This window comes from Mytilus californianus, unplaced genomic scaffold (genome assembly GCF_021869535.1).
Source record: "Mytilus californianus isolate M0D057914Y unplaced genomic scaffold, xbMytCali1.0.p SCAF_2, whole genome shotgun sequence".
Lineage (NCBI taxonomy): Eukaryota > Metazoa > Mollusca > Bivalvia > Mytilida > Mytilidae > Mytilus > Mytilus californianus.
In genome coordinates this window covers 112,199,404-112,218,178 of record NW_026262668.1, presented here as the reverse complement: position 1 = coordinate 112,218,178, position 18,775 = coordinate 112,199,404, and the positions used below count along the sequence as shown (strand labels likewise).

The 18,775-nt window shown below is 33.3% G+C and overlaps 2 long non-coding RNA genes across 8 annotated transcripts in view; both read left to right on the top strand.

Moving 5' to 3' along the window:
• LOC127728613 (uncharacterized) overlaps positions 1 to 18,775 on the top strand; it is a 95,492-nt gene that overhangs the window by 64,849 nt on the left and 11,868 nt on the right. The gene's annotated exons all lie outside the window — the stretch shown is intronic.
• On the top strand, positions 4,847 to 17,935 carry LOC127728616 (uncharacterized). Its single transcript, XR_007994275.1, has 3 exons — positions 4,847 to 7,669; positions 8,194 to 9,420; positions 17,556 to 17,935. It is a non-coding gene; the product is annotated as an uncharacterized LOC127728616 (long non-coding RNA).

The following is an 18,775-nucleotide window of genomic DNA, read 5'->3' as shown; positions in this document are numbered from 1 at the left end:
ATGTCAAAATGGCTGGATTTCAATATTTTATTGGTTTAAATTTAGAACAAAATTTAGAGGATTGTCAAATATGTTTGGAAAATCTTTGTGTTTTGCTGATAAAAATGGATTTAAGGAATTTTGAGACTTGATGGAGGGATAAGCTATGCATTCATGTACAAGGCAATGATGTTATGTTTTTTATCTGTGTTTTTCCAGAGGGAGAGAGAGAGGGATAAATTATAGAACAAGTTCCACAGGTAAACAAGATGAACACTTTAACCTTGCTAATGTTGATGTTTTGTTTCACAGAAGGTATAAACATGAGAGCACAAAGTTTGTGCACCAATTGTCGTGCTAAATTTTAATAAATTTTAAATTCAGAAATTCCATTAAGAAAATGAGTTTTTGCATTTCCTGACTGGTATAATTAGGAATGTTTAAAACAACACTACATGTTGAAAATTGAAAACTGATAAAAATAAGTAAATAAACATTCAAATTCTCATAATAATAAGAAAATACATTCAAATTCTCATAATAATAAGTAAATACATTCAAATTCTCATAATAATAAGTAAATAAACATTCAAATTCTCATAATAATAAGCAAATACATTCAAATTCTCATAATAATAAGTAAATATATTCAAATTCTCAAAATAAGTAAATACATTCAAATTCTCATAATAATAAGTAAATACATTCAAATTTTCATAATAATAAGTAAATATATTCAAATTCTCAAAATAAGTAAATGCATTCAAATTCTCATAATAATAAGTAAATACATTCAAATTCTCATAGAAATAAGTAAATACATTCTTCTTCTTCTTTCTCTTCAGCCGCTTTTAAATTTGAACTTGTCCGCACCTGTTCTCTAGATTAACTTAGGGTTTCACAATATGTACGACTAACATGTATATTGGTGCAATCAGGTTTTTGTTTGTGCAATGGGGTTTATAAAGGGGTACTTTGAGGGGCAAAACGAAAGGAGGGTTTTACTAAAGAACCCTATGGGATTTTATTTTTTAAAATTTTCAAATGATTATAAATTGAAAACAGTTTGTGATAGACACAATCTTTTTAATTGAAAATGTTCTAAATGATAAAGCACATTAAATGAAATACAGGGTTAGTCCCCAGGGGTCACCCCTACCCCCTGCCATTTAAGAAAGTTCTAATATCTTGTAAGTGGTCAAGATCCCCACCCCTAAACCATATATATTCTGGTTTGTCATGCAAAGATGGTTTGAAGTTATACAGGGTTAGTCTCCAGGGATCATCCCGAACCCCTGCCATTTCAGAAAATTCTAATATCTTGTAAATGGTCGAGATCCCCACCCCTAAACCATATATATTCCTGTTCGTCATGTCTTGAACGTTTGAATGACATATAGGGTCCGTCCCCAGGGGTTCCCCCACCCCCAATATTCTAATATCTTGTTAATGGTCGAGATCCCCACCCCTAAACCATATATATTCCTGTTCGTCATGTTTCCAATATTTGAATGACATATAGGGTCAGTCCCCAGGGGTTCCCCCCACCCCCAATGTTTTAATATCTTGTAAATGGTCGAGATCCCCACCCCTAAACCATATATATTCCTGTTCGTCATGTCTTGAACATTTGAATGACGTATAGGGTCAGTCCCCAGGGGTTACCCCCACCCCCAATGTTGTAATATCTTGTAAATGGTAGAGATCCCCACCCCTAAACCATATATATTTCTGTTCGTCATATCTCGAATATTTGAATGACATATAGGGTCAGTCCCCAGGGGTTCCCCCCACCCCCAATGTTTTAATATCTTGTAAATGGTCGAGATCCCCACCCCTAAACCATATATGTTCCTGTTCGTCATGTCTTGAACATTTGAATGACATATAGGGTCAGTCCCCAGGGGTTACCCCCACCCCCAATGTTGTAATATCTTGTTAATGGTCGGGATCCCCACCCCTAAACCATATATATTCAGGTTTGTCATGCCAAGATGATTTGAATGAACAGGGTTAGTCCCCAGGCATCATTAATGCATATAACTTTACTGGACCAAACCAATTTTCAGTGGACTTTGGCCAGTGTCAGGCAACTCTTGGAATTACGAATTATAGGAGCTTCGTTTGGGAGACTTCATAACAGCATCCTGTTACAATCATTTCTTGTTATGTATGTCATTTTCTATTTTAAGACGTAATACGTATGATGTATTTAAATGGGTTATTATGGTTGCAAACTCTATTAGAAATTTGAATTGAAATTATGACCATGACTGAGGGGGGGGGGGGGGGGGGGGGGGTAAAAAAAAAATTGGTGCCGGGGGGGGGGGGGGGGGGGGGAGACAATTTTTTCTCCTCAAGATTTCAGAAATCAAAAAGAAAATCCTTCAATTTTTTTTTTTGAAAAAAAAAGGGAGAGGGGAGGTCAATTCGCAACAGTATAGTGTATTGCACAAAAGCAAAAAATTGAATATAAATTCAAATCATATAACCAATTCTAAGTTCTTTGACTACAGTTATTCTGTGTCAGAAACCTATTATGTGTCAAATATTGAATTACAATCCAAATTCAGACCTGTATCAAGCGCGAATATTGTGTCCATTTTTTCTACGAACGCAAAAAAATTTTGGGGTCGTATATTGGTATGACGTTGGCGTCGTCGTTGTCGTCGTCGTTGTCGTCGTCTTCCGAAGACACATTGGTTTTCGCACTCTAACTTTAGTTTAAGTGAATTGATCTCTATGAAATTTTACCATAAGGTACAATACCACAAAAGGAAGGTTGGGATTTTGGGGGTTATGGTACCAACAGTTAAGGAATTAGGGGCCAAAAAGGGCCAAAAATAAGCATTTTCTAGTTTCCAGACAATAACTTGTGGAACGGTGTATGGATCTCTCTGAAATTATACCACAAGTTTCCATACCACAAAGGGATGGTTAGGATTTGCTTTGGGGGGTTATAGCTCAAACCGTTTAGGAATTAGAGGCAAAAAAGGGGGAAAAAACAAGGTTGTCCTGGTCAAATACTTTAGTTCAAAACATAATTTAAAGCAGTGTTAGGGAGATAAATCAAATACAATATTTGAATTACCTCCCTTACACTGCTTTTAAATTATGTATAAAGTAATGGTTAATGAACAATTAAGACAATTTAAAACAGTGTAAGGGAGGTAATCTAAATACAACGTTTTGATTACTTCCCTTACACTGCTTTTAAATTATGTTTAAAGAAATGCATATTTATAAAGGAAGACCTAAATGTTAAGTTTTTATACGACCGCAAAAAAATTTTGTGGTCGTATATTGGTATGACGTTGGCGTTGCCGTCGTCTTCGTCGTCCGAAGACACATTGGTTTTCGCACTCTAACTTTAGTTTAAGTGGATGGATCTCTATGAAATTTTACCATAAGGTTCAATACCACAAAAGGAAGGTTGGGATTGATTTTGGGGGTTATGGTACCAACAGTTAAGGAATTAGGGGCCAAAAGGGGCCAAAAATAAGCATTTTTGTAACTTCCAGACAATAACTTGTGTGTTAGTGTATGGATCTCTCTGACATTGTACCACAAAGTTCCATATCACAAAGGGAATGCTTTGATTGATTTTGGGGGTAATTGTCTCAAAATTTTAGGAATTAGGGGCTAAAAAAGGGGCAAAAAACAAGCATTTTTCTAATTTCATGACAATAACTTGTGTGTAAGTCTATGGATATTTCTGAAATTGTACTACAAGGTTCCATATCACAAAGGGAAAGCTGGAATTGAGTTTGGGGGTAATTGTCCAAAACATTTAGGAATAAGGGGCCAAAAATAAGCATTTTTCTAGTTTCCAGACAATAACTTGTGTTCAAGTGTATGGATCTCTCTGAAATTATACTGCAAGGTACCATACCACAAAGGGAAGGCTGGGATTGATTTTGGGGGTAATTGCCTCAAAATTTTTGAAATTAGGGGCCAAAAAGGGGCAAAAAACAAGCATTTTTATACGACCGAAAAACATTTTGTGGTCGTATATTGGTATGGCGTTGGCGTCGTCGTCGTCGTCCAAAGACACATTGGTTTTCGCACTCTAACTTTAGTTTAAGTGAATGGATCTTTTTGAAAATTGACCATAAGGTTAAATACCACAAAAGGAAGGTTGGGATTGATTTTGGGGGTTATGGTACCAACAGTTAAGGAATTAGGGGACAAAAAGGGGCCAAAAATAAGCATTTTCTAGTTTCCAGACAATAACTGTGGAACGGTGTATGGATCTCTCTGAAATTATACTACAAGTTTCCATACCACAAAGGGATGGTTAGGATTTGCTTTGGGGGGTTATGGCTCAAACCGTTTAGGAATTAGGGGCGAAAAGGGGAAAAAACAAGGTTGTCCTTGTTAATGGACAAATACTTTAGTACAAAACATAATTTAAAGCAGTGTAAGGGAGATAAATCAAATACATCATTGAAATTATCTCCCTTACACTGCTTTTAAATTATGTATAAAGTAATGGTTAATGAACAATAAAGATAATTTAAAACAGTGTAAGGGAGGTAATCCAAATACGTTTTGGTTACTTCCCTTACACTGCTTTTAAATTATGTTTAAAGAAATGCATATTTATAAAGGAAGACCAGTAAAAATATCTGCAAATGTTGCATCTTTTTTTTTTTACAAAAAAATCCATATGAAAGATTTGACACTATATTTTTAATTCTATTATAAAATAGATTAAGTTAGCACTATGGTAAATTTAAATGGGTAATTATGGTTGCCAACTCCATTGGAAATTTGAATTGAGATTATGACCATATCTTGAGGGAAAGAATTTTTTGGGGGAAAAAAGGGGGGGGGGATAAAAAGAAATTGTGGGGGGGTCAATTTTTTCTCATTTCAGATTTCAGAAATTAAAAAAAAATATTCTTCAAATATTATTTTTTTTTCAAATTTCAAATATTGAAAAATTTCAATAAGTAATCTTTAATTGCATAGTATGGCGCATTAGATTTGTAAAATCTTTGATCACATTTATTTATTTGTTATGCCGGATCTAACAGTGTATTTAGATTGTTAATTTTGGGTCCAGTTTTCAAATTGGTCTACATTAAGGTCCAAAGGGTCCAAAATTAAACTTTGTTTGATTTTAGCAAAAATTGAATATATGGGGTTCTTTGATATGCTGAATCTAACCATGTATTTAGATTTTTTATTTGTGGACCCCGTTGTCAAATTGGTTCATATTGAGGTCAAAAGGGTCCAAAATTAAACTTTGTTTGATTTCATCTAAAATTGAATTATTGGGGTTCTTTGATATTCCAAATCTAACCGTGTATTTAGATTTTTAATTTTGGGTCCTGTTTTTATACGACCGCAAAAATTGAAAATTTTTTGGTCGTATATTGGTATGACGTTGGCGTCGTCGTCGTCGTCGTCGTCGTCGTTGTCGTCGTCGTCGTCGTCGTCGTCGTCGTCTGGCGTCGTCCGGCGTCGTCCGAAGACACATTGGTTTTCGCACTCTAACTTTAGTTTAAGTGAATGGATCTCCATGAAATTTTACCATAAGGTTCAATACCACGAAAGGAAGGTGGGGATTGATTTTGGGGGTTATGGTATCAACAGTTAAGGAATTAGGGGCCAAAAAGGGGCCAAAAATAAGCATTTTTGTAACTTCCAGACAATAACTTGTGTGTAAGTGTATGGATCTCTCTGACATTGTACCACAAGGTTCCATATCACAAAGGGAAGGCTGTAATTGATTTTGGGGGTAATTGCCTCAAAATTTTAGGAATTAGGGGCCAAAAAAGGGGCAAAAAACAAGCATTTTTCTAGTTTCATGACAATAACTTGTGTGTAAGTATTTGGATATTTCTGAAATTGTACTACAAGGTTCCATATCACAAAGGGAAAGCTGGAATTGAGTTTGGGGGTAATTGCCCGAAACGTTTAGGAATTGGGGGCCAAAAAGGGGCCAAAAATAAGCATTTTTCTAGTTTCCAGACAATAACTTGTGTTCAAGTGTATGGATCTCTCTGAAATTGTACTGCAAGGTACCATACCACAAAGGGAAGGCTGGGATTGAGTTTGGGGGTGATGAATCATAAGGGGGTTCAAAAAATTTGGGGGGGGGGATTTTTTTTTTTCTTTTTTTTTCTTTTTTTCCTTTTTTTTTTCTTTTAAAATTTTCCATTTTAAGTTGGTTATTTCTGATTAATATTTAAAAGCAAATAATAATGATATGGTAGGAGATACACACCAAACAGGATGTGTAAATTATTATATAATAAGTATTGTGCAATAGCAAGAAATTTTCAATTGCACAGTATTGCACAATTGCAAGAAATCTTCAATTGCACAGTATTGCGCAATAGCAAGAAATCTTCAATTGCACAGTATTGCGCAATAGCAAGAAATATCCAAGAGCACAATATTGCGCAATAGCAAGAAATTGTCAATTGTACAGTATTGCACAATAGCAAGAAATATTCAATTGCACAGTATTGTGCAAAAGAAGATACTTCGTATAAATTGCTTATTTCTTGATCAATTTCAATGGGGTTTTATTCTTGAATTCTTGGGGTTCTTTAATATGCTGAATCTAACCGTGTATTAAGTTTTTGGATTTTGGGCCCCGTTTTTAAATTGGTCCACATTGAGGTCCAAAGGGTCCAAAATTTAACTTTGTTTGATTTCATCAAAAATTGAATTATTGGGGTTCTTTGATATGCCGAATCTAACCGTGTATTTAGATTCTTAATTTTTGGTTCCGTTTTCAAATTGGTCTACATTAAGGTCAAAAGGGTCCAAAATTAAACTTAGTTTGATTTTAACAAAAATTGAATTTTTAGGGTACTTTGATATGCTGAATCTAAACATGTATTTAGATTTTTGATTATGGGCCCAGTTTTCAAGTTGGTCCAAATCGGGGTCCAAAATTAAACTTTGTTTGATTTCAACAAAAATTGAATATATGGGGTTCTTTGATATGCTGAATCTAACCATGTATTTAGATTTTTGATTTTTGGGCCCCTTTATCAACTTTATCCACATTGAGGTCAAAAGGGTCCAAAATTAAACTTTGTTTGATTTCATCAAAAATTGAATTCTTGGGGTTCTTTGATATACTGAATCTAACCATGTATTTAGATTTTTTATTTGTGGATCCGCTATCAAATTGGTTCATATTGAGGTCAAAAGGGTCCAAAATTAAACTTTGTTTGATTTCATCTAAAATTGAATTATTGGGGTTCTTTGATATGCCAAATCTAACCGTGTATTTAGATTTTTAATTTTGGGTCCCGTTTTTAAATTGGTCTACATTAAGGTCCAAAGGGTCCAAAATTAAACTTAGTTTGATTTTAACAAAAATTGAATTCTTGGGGTTCTTTGATATGCTGAATCTAAACATGTGTTTAGATTTTTGATTATGGGCCCAGTTTTCAAGTTGGTCCAAGTTGGGGTCCAAAATTAAACTTTGTTTGATTTCAACAAAAATTGAATATATGGGGTTCTTTGATATGCTGAATCTAAACATGTATTTAGATTTTAGATTTTTGGCCCAGTTTTCAAGTTGGTCTAAATTGGGGTCCAAAATTAAACTTTGTTTGATTTCAACAAAAATTGAATATATGGGGTTCTTTGATATGCTGAATCTTACCATGTATTTAGATTTTTTATTTGTGGGCCCGCTATCAAATTGGTTCATATTGAGGTCAAAAGGGTCCAAAATTAAACTTTGTTTGATTTCATCAAAAATTTAATTATTGGGGTTCTTTGATATGCCAAATCTAACCGTGTATTTAGATTTTTAATTTTGGGTCCTGTTTTTTAAATTGGTCTACATTAAGGTCCAAAGGGTCCAAAATTAAACTTAGTTTGATTTTAACAAAAATTGAATTTTTGGGGTTCTTTGATATGCTGAATCTAAACATGTGTTTAGATTTTTGATTATGGGACCAGTTTTCAAGTTGGTCCAAGTTGGGGTCCAAAATTAAACTTTGTTTGATTTCAACAAAAATTGAATATATGGGGTTCTTTGATATGCTGAATCTAAACATGTATTTAGATTTTAGATTTTTGGCCCAGTTTTCAAGTTGGTCCAAATTGGGGTCCAAAATGAAACTTTGTTTGATTTCAACAAAAATTGAATATATGGGGTTCTTTGATATGCTGAATCTTACCATGTATTTAGATTTTTTATTTTGTGGGCCTGCTATCAAATTGGTTCATATCGAGGTCAAAAGGGTCCAAAATTAAACTTTGTTTGATTTCATCAAAAATTGAATTATTGGGGTTCTTTGATATGCCAAATCTAACCGTGTTTTTAGATTTTTAATTTTGGGTCCCGTTTTTTAAATTGGTCTACATTAAGGTCCAAAGGGTCCAAAATTAAACTTAGTTTGATTTTAACAAAAATTGAATTCTTGGGGTACTTTGATATGCTGAATCTAAACATGTGTTTAGATTTTTGATTATGGGACCAGTTTTCAAGTTTGTCCAAGTCGGGGTCCAAAATTAAACTTTGTTTGATTTCAACAAAAATTGAATATATGGGGTTCTTTGATATGCTGAATCTAACCATGTATTTTGATTTTGGACATTGGACCATAATAGGTAAATTAAAAAAATTGAAGTTCTTAGACAACATTCTTTCTGTGTCAGAAACCTATGCTGTGTCAAATATTTAATCACAATCCAAATTCAGAGCTGTATCAAGCTTGAATGTTGTGTCCATACTTGCCCCAACTGTTCAGGGTTCAACCTCTGCGGTCGTATCAAGCTGCGCCCAGCGAAGCATTTTATTTAAATTGGTTTACATTAAGGTCCAAAGGGTCCAAAATTAAACTTAGTTTGATTTTAACAAAAATTGAATTCTTGGGGTTCTTTGATATGCTGAATCTAAACATGTGTTTAGATTTTTGATTATGGGGCCAGTTTTCAAGTTGGTCCAAGTTGGGGTCCAAAATTAAACTTTTTTTGATTTCAACAAAAATTGAATATATGGGGTTCTTTGATATGCTGAATCTAACCATGAATTTAGATTTTTTATTTGTGGGCCATGCTATCAAATTGGTTCATATTGAGGTCAAAAGGGTCCAAAATTAAACTTTGTTTGATTTCATCAAAAATTGAATTTTTGGGGTTCTTTGATATTCCAAATCTAACCGTGTATTTAGATTTTTAATTTTAAGTCCCGTTTTTTAAATTGGTCTACATTAAGGTCCAAAGGGTCCAAAATTAAACTTAGTTTGATTTTAGCAAAAATTGAATTCTTGGGGTTCTTTGATATGCTGAATCTAAACATGTGTTTATATTTTTGATTATGGGCCCAGTTTTCAAGTTTTTCCAAGTTGGGGTCCAAAATTAAACTTTGTTTGATTTTAACAAAAATTGAATATATGGGGTTCTTTGATATGCTGAATCTAACCATGTATTTAGATTTTGGATATTGGACCATAATAGGTAAATTTAAATTTTTAAGTTCTTAGACCACATTCATTCTGTGTCAGAAACCTATGCTGTGTCAAATATTTAATCACAATCCAAATTCAGAGCTGTATCAAGCTTGAATGTTGTGTCCATACTTGCCCCAACTGTTCAGGGTTCGACCTCTGCGGTCGTATCAAGCTGCGCCGCAGCGGAGCATTTTATTTCCCCACTGTTCAGGGTTGCAGAAAGCGCAATATAGGGATAGTGATCCGGCGGCGGCGTTAACAAACTTTTTAAAAGCTTAATGTTTCAGAAGATAGAAGACCTGGATGCTTCATACTTTGTATATAGATGCCTTATCATATGAAGTTTCCATCTGTCATATGTCCATTGTCCTTGACCTCATTTTCATGGTTCAGTGACTACTTGAAAAAAAAAGTTAAGATTTTTTGTAATGTTAATTTCCTTTTATTATGAGTAATAGGATAACTATATTAGGTATGTGCATACCTTGCAAGGTCCTCATGCCTATCGGACAGTTTTCACTTGACCTCAATCTCATTTCATGGATCAGTGAACAAGATTAAGTTTTCGTAGTCAAGTCCATATCTCAGATACTATAAACAACAGGTCTACTATATTTGGTGTATGTAATGATTGTAAGGTGTACATGTCCAACTGGCAGGTGTCATCTGACCTTGACCTCATTTTCATGGTTCAGGGGTAATAGTTGAGTTTTTATACGATCGCAAAAAATAAGCATTTTTATATGCCCATTTACGGGACATATTATGGTATACCGTTGTCACTCCGTCACAACTTAGTTGTCAGTCTGTCCGTCGTCATTATGTCTGACATTGACTCAAAAATGCTTTAACCAATTTGCATAAAACTTTGGTGAATTGTTTATATCTATTGACATGAGCTCCCTTTCGTTTTTTATAAATTTTAGATTTTACGTTTCCGAGATATGGGGTTTTAATCATTAAAAAAGGGGGGATTTCCAGTTTTTGGACAATAACTTAAGAATGCTTTCAGCAGTTTTTATGAAACTTTGGTGAATTGTTAATATCTATTGATGTAACCTCCCTTTAGAATTTTATAAATTTTACATTTTAAATTTCTGAGTTATTGGGTTTTATTCATTAAAAAAAGGGGGGGGGGATTTCCCAGTTTTCAGACAATAACTCAAAAATGCTGTCAGCAATTCTCATGAAACTTTGGCGAATTGTTTATTTCTATTGATGTTAGCTCCCTTTTGATTTTCATAAATTTCTAATATGACATTTAGAATTAATTGAACTTATTTGTTTATAGTCTGACAACAGATTTACTAAGTAATGTGCAACAGCACAGTGTTTTGCACAACAGCAAGAAATCTTTAATTGAATATAAATTCAATTCATATAACCAATTTCGAATTCTTTGACCTCATTTATTCAGAAACCTTTAATACATGTATGTCAAATATTTAATTACAATCCAAATTCAGACCTGTATCAAACTTGAATATTGTGTCCTTTTTTGCCCTAACTGTTCAGGGTTGGACCTCTGCGGGCGTACCCAGCTGTGCTCATGCAGCGAAGCAGTTTATTCTAGTTTCCAGACAATAACCTGTGGAACAGTGTATGGATCTCTCTGAAATTATACCACAAGTTTCCATATCACAAAGGGATGGTTAGGATTGGCTTTGGGGGGTTATGGCTCAAACTGTTTAGGAATAAGGGAATAAAAAAGAGGGAAAACAAGGGTTTCCTGATTAATGGACAATTAAAAAAAAGTACAATGTTATGTTTGGATTACCTCCCTTACACTGCTTTTGAATTATGTATAAAGAAATGTTTTATTGTCTTGAGGTGATTAGCTGTCAATTCATTTTTAGAAGTTACTATTTAAAAATGCTGATTAAGGAATATTAATTTTAGCCATGATTATGTATGTCATTTTCAATTTTTTCTCCTCAAGATTTCAGAAATCAAAAAGAAATTTTTTTGGGGGGGGGATCAATTCGCAACAGTATAGTGTATTGCACAAAAGCAGAAAATTGAATATCAATTTAAATCATATAACCAATTCTTTGACTACAGTTATTCTGTGTCAGAAACCTATTATGTGTCAAATATTTAATTAGAATCCCAAATTCAGACCTGTATCAAGCACGAATATTGTGTCCATTTTTGCCCCAACTGTTCAGGGTTGGACCTCTGCGGTCCTATCCAGCTGCATTCAGTGAAGCAATTTATTGTGTTTTGGTCTGTTTTTCTAATACTGTATGCAGTAGGTCAACTATATTTGGTGTATTGAAATATTTTACGATATACATGTCAGTCTGGCAGGTTTTATTTGACCTTGACCTCATTTTCACGGTTCATTGCTCAGTGTTAAGTTTTTGTGTTTTGGTCTGTTTCTTAAACTTTAAGCAATAGGTCAACTATATTTGGTGTATGGATTGATTGTAAGGTGTATATGTCTGTCTGATAGGTATCATCCGACCTTCACCTCATTTTCATGGTTCATTGGTCAATGTTCAGTTTTCCTGGTTAACTTTGTTTCTTAGATACTATAAGCAATAGGTCAACTATATTTGATCCATGGATTGATTAAAGGTGTACATGTCTGTCTAGCAGGTTCATCTGACCTTGACTTCATTTTCATGGTTCATTGGTCAATATAGAATTTCCATGGTTTTGTCTGTTTCTTTTATACTAATAGCAATAAGTCATCAATATTCTGTGTGTGGAATGATTGTATAAAAGGTGTACATGTATTTCCGGCTTGGTTTATCTGACCTTGACCTCATTTTCTTGGATCATAAATGTTAATGTGATACTTGTAGTAAAACTTTATATGTGTAAGACTATCAACATAAAATCAATGGTCAGTATAGTACTGTAGGCGAGACATTTCAGCATGTGCACTCTTGTTTAAGTATTATAAGCAATAGGTCAACTATATTTGGTGTATGGAATGATTGTAAGGCCTACATGTCTGTCAGGAAGGTATCATCTGACCTTGACCTCATTTTTATGGTTCAATGGTCAAATGTTAAGTTATTTTGTTTTGGTGTTTTTTTCAAATACTAATAGCAATAGGTCAGCTATATTTGGTGTTTGGAATAATTGTAAGGTCCACATGTCTGTCAGGAAGGTATCATCTGACCTTGACCTCATTTTTATGGTTCAATGGTCAAATGTTAAGTTTTTGTGTTTTGGTTTGTTTTTCAATTAGCATATGCAATAGGTCAACTATATTTAGTGAATAAAAAAATTGTAAGGTGTATATGTCTGTATTATCTGACCATGACCTCATTGTCATAGAATTTTAAAAATGTTAAGTTTCTGTTGAAGTTTATTACACATCAATTACCTTGTCAAAGCTTCATAGAATTTTATGAAAACTTTAGCAGAAGCTTTTTTATGATTAAGAGATAATGTCTGAGGCAAACTTTTGAAAATATATTGTTTATGGCCTCGCAACAATGGTTTTTGAAAATTTTGTGAAAATAACAGTTATACTGATTTTCATTCTCAAATTTCCACTCCTACAAATCTTCAAGCTTTTTTTGCAGGTGGGGCCATTCGTGTCGTTCCAACACATCTACTTTCATTTTCAGTATTTTTGTGATAGATGGACTTAGTTTTTTACAGTAAACATTTAAAGACAGTCTGGGATTAAATTTATTTGACATGATAAATTTGTCAACCTTCATGGATTATTATGAGACTGGGACAGAAGCTAATCTTCAAGACCGAGATATAGCATTTAAGAAAAATTAGATTTTTTAGAAAAATTCTGTATTTTAATGATAAATGGATATAAACTGGTATCAGCATTCGCATGCGAGACACTTGGTTCTGCGGAACCACTTAGGTTTTTATGCCCCCGCCGTAGTGGAGGGGGCATTAAGTTTTACCCTTGTCCGTCTGTACGTCCATACGTACGTCCCAAAGTTGGTTTCCGTTCTCTAACTTTAGTTTGCCTCAACCAAATGTTATGAAACTTATACACAATGCTCTTTACCACAAAACACAGATCAAATTTGAAATTTGGTGGCGTCATCTCAACCGTTCTAGAGTTATGCCCCTTTACTAATGGTAAAATTGCTGAATTTTTTGTTTCTGTTCTCTAACTTTAGTTTGCCTCAACCAAATGTTATGAAACTTATACACAATGCTTATTACATCAACACACAGATCAAGATTTAATTTTTGTGGCGTGACTATAACCGTTCTAGAGTTATGCCCCTTTACGAATGGAAAAATTGCTGAATTTTTCGTTTCCGTTCTCTTACTTAAGTTAGCCTTCGACCAAATGTTATGAAACTTATACACAATGCTTATTACTACAAAACACAGATCAAGGTTTAATATTGGGGTGTCACTTAAACTGTTCTAGAGTTATGCCCCTTTACAAATGGAAAAATTGCTGAATTTTCCGTTTCCGTTCTCTAACTTAAGTTAGCCTCAACCAAATGTTATGAAACTTTTACACAATGCTTATTACCACAAAATACAGATCAAGTTTGAACTTTGGGGATGTCACTTTTATTGTTCTAGAGTTATGCCCCGTTACATATAGAAAAATTGCTGAATTCCCCATTAATTTGTTGATGTTTTGCTAATGTGTCATGTTTGTAACTTTTTAACTGTATCTGGATTAAATAATTGCTGCGATTAAATTTGAATATCAGCCAAGTTTGATTAATATTAAAGCTTTATGTACTTTGAAATAATTAATTGAATTTTGCAAAATTATGCTTATCCTTTTCGAACAGCATCCTGTAGAGAAATTTCATGTTTACAGTGCTGGTATTGTTGCTGTCTTAAATACATTTTAATTTCTTATTGAACTGTTGTGTCAGATTTAAAGTTCCTTACATTTGAATAGTATTTAGAAAACCGAGCAGAAATCTGACTTGTAAATTGATGTAGCTTTTTATTAGATTACCATGTATAACTGAATCTAATGATTTCTAAATGAGTATGTGTAAAACTGACAAGTGAAAATTTATTGATGTACTCGACTAAACATAAATAAAAGTTTTATTATCTGGAGAAGGTATGAAATATTTCAACATAGGGAAATTGTTTACAGTATAAAAATAAGGAGATATGTTAGGATTGCCAATGAGACAACTGACCAGCAAAGTGCAAAATGATGTTGATGTGAGCAACTATAGTTCACAATTGGGCCTTCAACAGTAAGCAAAACCCATACTCTAATGCATGTATTTTCATGGTTCATTGCTCTATGTTAAGTGTATGTGTTTTTGTCTGTTTTTCAAGTACTATAAGCTATAAGTCAACTATATTTGGTGTATGGAATGATTGTGAGGTGTACATGTCTGTCTGGCAGGTATCATCTGACCTTGACCTCATTTTCATGGTTCTTTGGTCAATGTTAAGATTTTGTGTTTTGGTCTGTTTTTCAATTAATATATGCAATAGGTCAACTATATTCTGTGAATAAAAAAATTATAAAGTGTATATGTCTGTCTGACACAATTTATCTTACCTTGACCTCAATGTCAAGTTTCTGTAATGCTTTTAGCATGTTTAGTAAAACCTTTATCTTTAAGACTTTCAACATAAAATCAATGGTCAGTAAAGCAAGCGAGACATTTCACCGTGTGCACTCGTGTTATAATAACTGATTGCAATTAAAGTCAAATAAATATCAAAATGGCAGGTGAAATTCCAGCTCTTGGGAGCCTCTTGTTTAATTAAGGAGCCATTTTGGGGTTCAATACTTGTCTATTTTTTACCATTAGTCATATATGTCAGTTGAGCCAACACAAGAAGACTGTAGTAAATTAAAGCAAAAGATCAACAACAACAAAAAGATGTGGTTATAGGATTAGTGCAAATATTTATTATAAGCTAACAAAGCCATTTAGAAGGAAATGATATTGAGTAGACAGCATCAGGAAGCTAGTGTCCTTATTTTTTTCATGGCAATGTACTTCTATTCAGGAATTTAATTAGAAAATCTTATGACGTTGAAACCATACTTTCTGTTCTCATGCCAACTAGAATTTATTGAATTTTTCCTTAACATATTGTAGAGCTTTTGTATTGTTTAACATTGGTAGATGATCAGCCTTGCTATTCAAACACACAGATGTATATATATTAGGTTATGTCATCAGATTTGTTTTCAAATTGGAGTTTACTTTGAAGTAATATCAATAGATAAAATTATTTAGGTTCATTTTTCTAAAAGGCTATAAAGAATATTACATGTTAGCTCATTTTAACAGCTTTTTTCACTTAAACCTTTATTGATTAGTTGTTTAACATTTATACTGTACAATTTTTTAACAGTTCATAATGACCCATTGACGGAAGACCCAAAATTGAGCTCAGATTTTAGTATTTATGTGACATGATAGAACTAAACTTGCTTTATTCAAGTCTAAATTGAATTATTTACAAAATAAGATAGTTTTATTTAGATATTTTTAAATCATTACATCACTGTCCTTAAATTGTGTTAGGTATTTACATCATAACCGAATTAATATGATTACACACATGACCTAGTATTTTTTAAATCCAATATCCTGCTACTGGTTAGCAACTATGTAAAAGTAAGATTATAATGAAGTTATATAGAATGACATAATTCACTTAAAAAATGTATGAATAAAAGGAGATGTAGGCTTTACCTCAGTGAAACAGCAACCCAGCAACACAAATAACACAAAATTGAGGTCAAATAATCATTAACAATAGACAGGTGTCAATACAATATGTCTACTGGTAGCTATAAATCTGTTAAAGTCTAACATGTTGTGAATGAATTAAACAGAGGCTATCAGTGATGTAGCCACCTATAGGCAATGTAGGCACTTGCCTACTCATCAATTTGTCAAGAATAATATTTGTTGCTCAAAGTTCAAGGTATTTGTAAATTTTTCTCTGGTTATTTTGGTAATTACGCTTTTCATTCATTAATATCACATTGAATATACAGAAATTGTATTAAGCGTTAAATATAACGCACATGCTGCAATCGTGGCATATTTTCCACAAAAGGAATGTTGGGATTGATTTTAGGGGTTATGGTACCAACAGTTTAGGAATTAGGGGCAAAAAAGAGGCAAAAAAACAAGCATTTTTCTAGTTTCAGGACAATAACTTGTGTTCAAGTGTATGGATCTCTCTGAAATTGTACTGCAAAGAACCATACCACAAATGGAAGGCTGGGATTGAGTTTGGGGGTGATGAATCATAAGGGGGTTCAAAAAATTGGGGGGGGGGGGGGTTTCCTTTTTTTTCTTTAAAATTTTCCATTTTAAATTGATTATTTCTAGGGATGTCAACTCGGTGAAGATTTACTAATCGATTACTCTTTGGATTTACCGAGCGGTAAAACATTTATTTATGTATTGTGGGTCGTTGTCTTATGATCGTAAAACCCTCAACATTATTACCTAGGCCCAGATAATAGTCCAATGAATTTTATACCATAATTAATAGCTCATTTACTACAGGCACTAATTATGTAAACTGGTAATAATCTAATCAAGTAATTAATTAATAAAATATATCTATAGAAAAATTATTACTTAAGCAACAGTATTTGTGAACCGTAAAAAAACACATTTAATGATCGACAAAGGGGTGGTGATTAGAGCTTACTGATGCCATTTATTATTTTCTTAGGGTCGACACAGAGTGCAACGAATTTGTTCTTATTTAAAAATATTATTTTGTCAACTTTTTCTTGGATGTAGCGATTTCTCAGATTTGTTAGGTAACAAACAGTCCTGCTGATGAAAATGCATGCTCTGACGGTACAGAGGTGGGGGAGTGACTAAGATAAGCTAAAAGTGTAAGCCTTTGAAAAATACTCTTGTTCATATATCATACATGTACCTCTGTTTGAAGGAATTTTGAATGACAGTTAAACGCAAACATTAGAATAGTATTTTGATTTTTATTAACTTTGATTAGTATATATAATTTCCCGGGAGGCGCTCTCAATAAAATATTTTTTGTTTAAACTTAAGAAAGCAACATCATTCTAACAGGAAATCGATTAGTCGAGTATCATTTTGGTACTCGATACTCTATACGACTGAGCGTTACTTGAGTTCTCGTTGACATCCCTAGTTATTTCTGATTTATATATAAAAGCAAATAATAATGATATGGTTTGAGTAGGTAAATTAAAAAATTTCAAGTTCTTAGACCACATTCATTCTGTGTAAGAAACCTATGCTGTGTCAAATATTTAATCACAATCCAAATTCAGTGCTGTATCAAGCTTAAATGTTGTGTTCATACTTGCCCCAACTGTTCAGGGTTTGACCTCTGCGGTCGTATCGAACTGCGCCCAGCGGAGCATTTTATTATGTCGTATATTGGTATGACGTTGGCGTCGTCGTCGTCCGAAGACACATTGGTTTTTGCACAATAACTTTAGTTTAAGTGAATGGATCTCTATGAAATTTTACCATAAGGTTCAATACCACAAAAGGAAGGTTGGGATTGATTTTGGGGGTTATGGTCCTAACAGTTTAGGAATTAGGGGCCAAAAAGGCATTTTTATACGCCCGTTTACGGGACGTATTATGGTATACCGTTGTCCGTCTGTCCGTCCGTCCGTCCGTCCGTCCGTCCGTCTGTCCGTCGTCAACATGTCGGACATTTACTCAAAAATGCTTTAACCAATTTGCATGAAACTTTGGTGAATTGTTTATATCTATTGACATGAGCTCCCTTTCGTTTTTTATAAAATTTTGATTTTACATTTCCAAGTTATGGGGTTTTATTCATTAAAAAAAGGGGGATTTTCCAGTTTTCGGACAATAAGTCAAGAATGCTTTCACCAACTTGCAAGAAATTGTGGTGAATTGTTTATATCTATTGACATGAGCTCCCTTTTCGATTTTTATAAATTTAAGATTTTACATTTCCGAGTTACAGGGTTTTATTCATAAAAAAAGGGGGAATTTTCCAGTTTTCTGACAAAAACTCAAAATTGCTTTCAGCAATTCTTATGAAACTTTGGTGAATTGTTTGTATGTATTGATGTAAGCTCCCTTTAGAATTTTATAAATTTTACATTTTACATTTCTGAGTTATGGGGTATTATTCATTAAAAAAAGGGGTGATTTTCCAGTTTTCGGACAATAACTCAAAAATGCTGTCACCAATTCTCATGAAAATTTGGTGAATTGTTTATATCTATTGATGTAAGCTCCCTTTTTATTTTCATAAATTTCAAATATGACATTGAGAATTAATTGAACTTTATTTGTTTATAATATTGCACAACATCAAGAAATCTTTAATTGAATATAAATTCAATTCATATAACCTATTTCAAGTTCTTTGACTACATTTATTCAGAAACCTATAATATGTCAAATATTTAATTA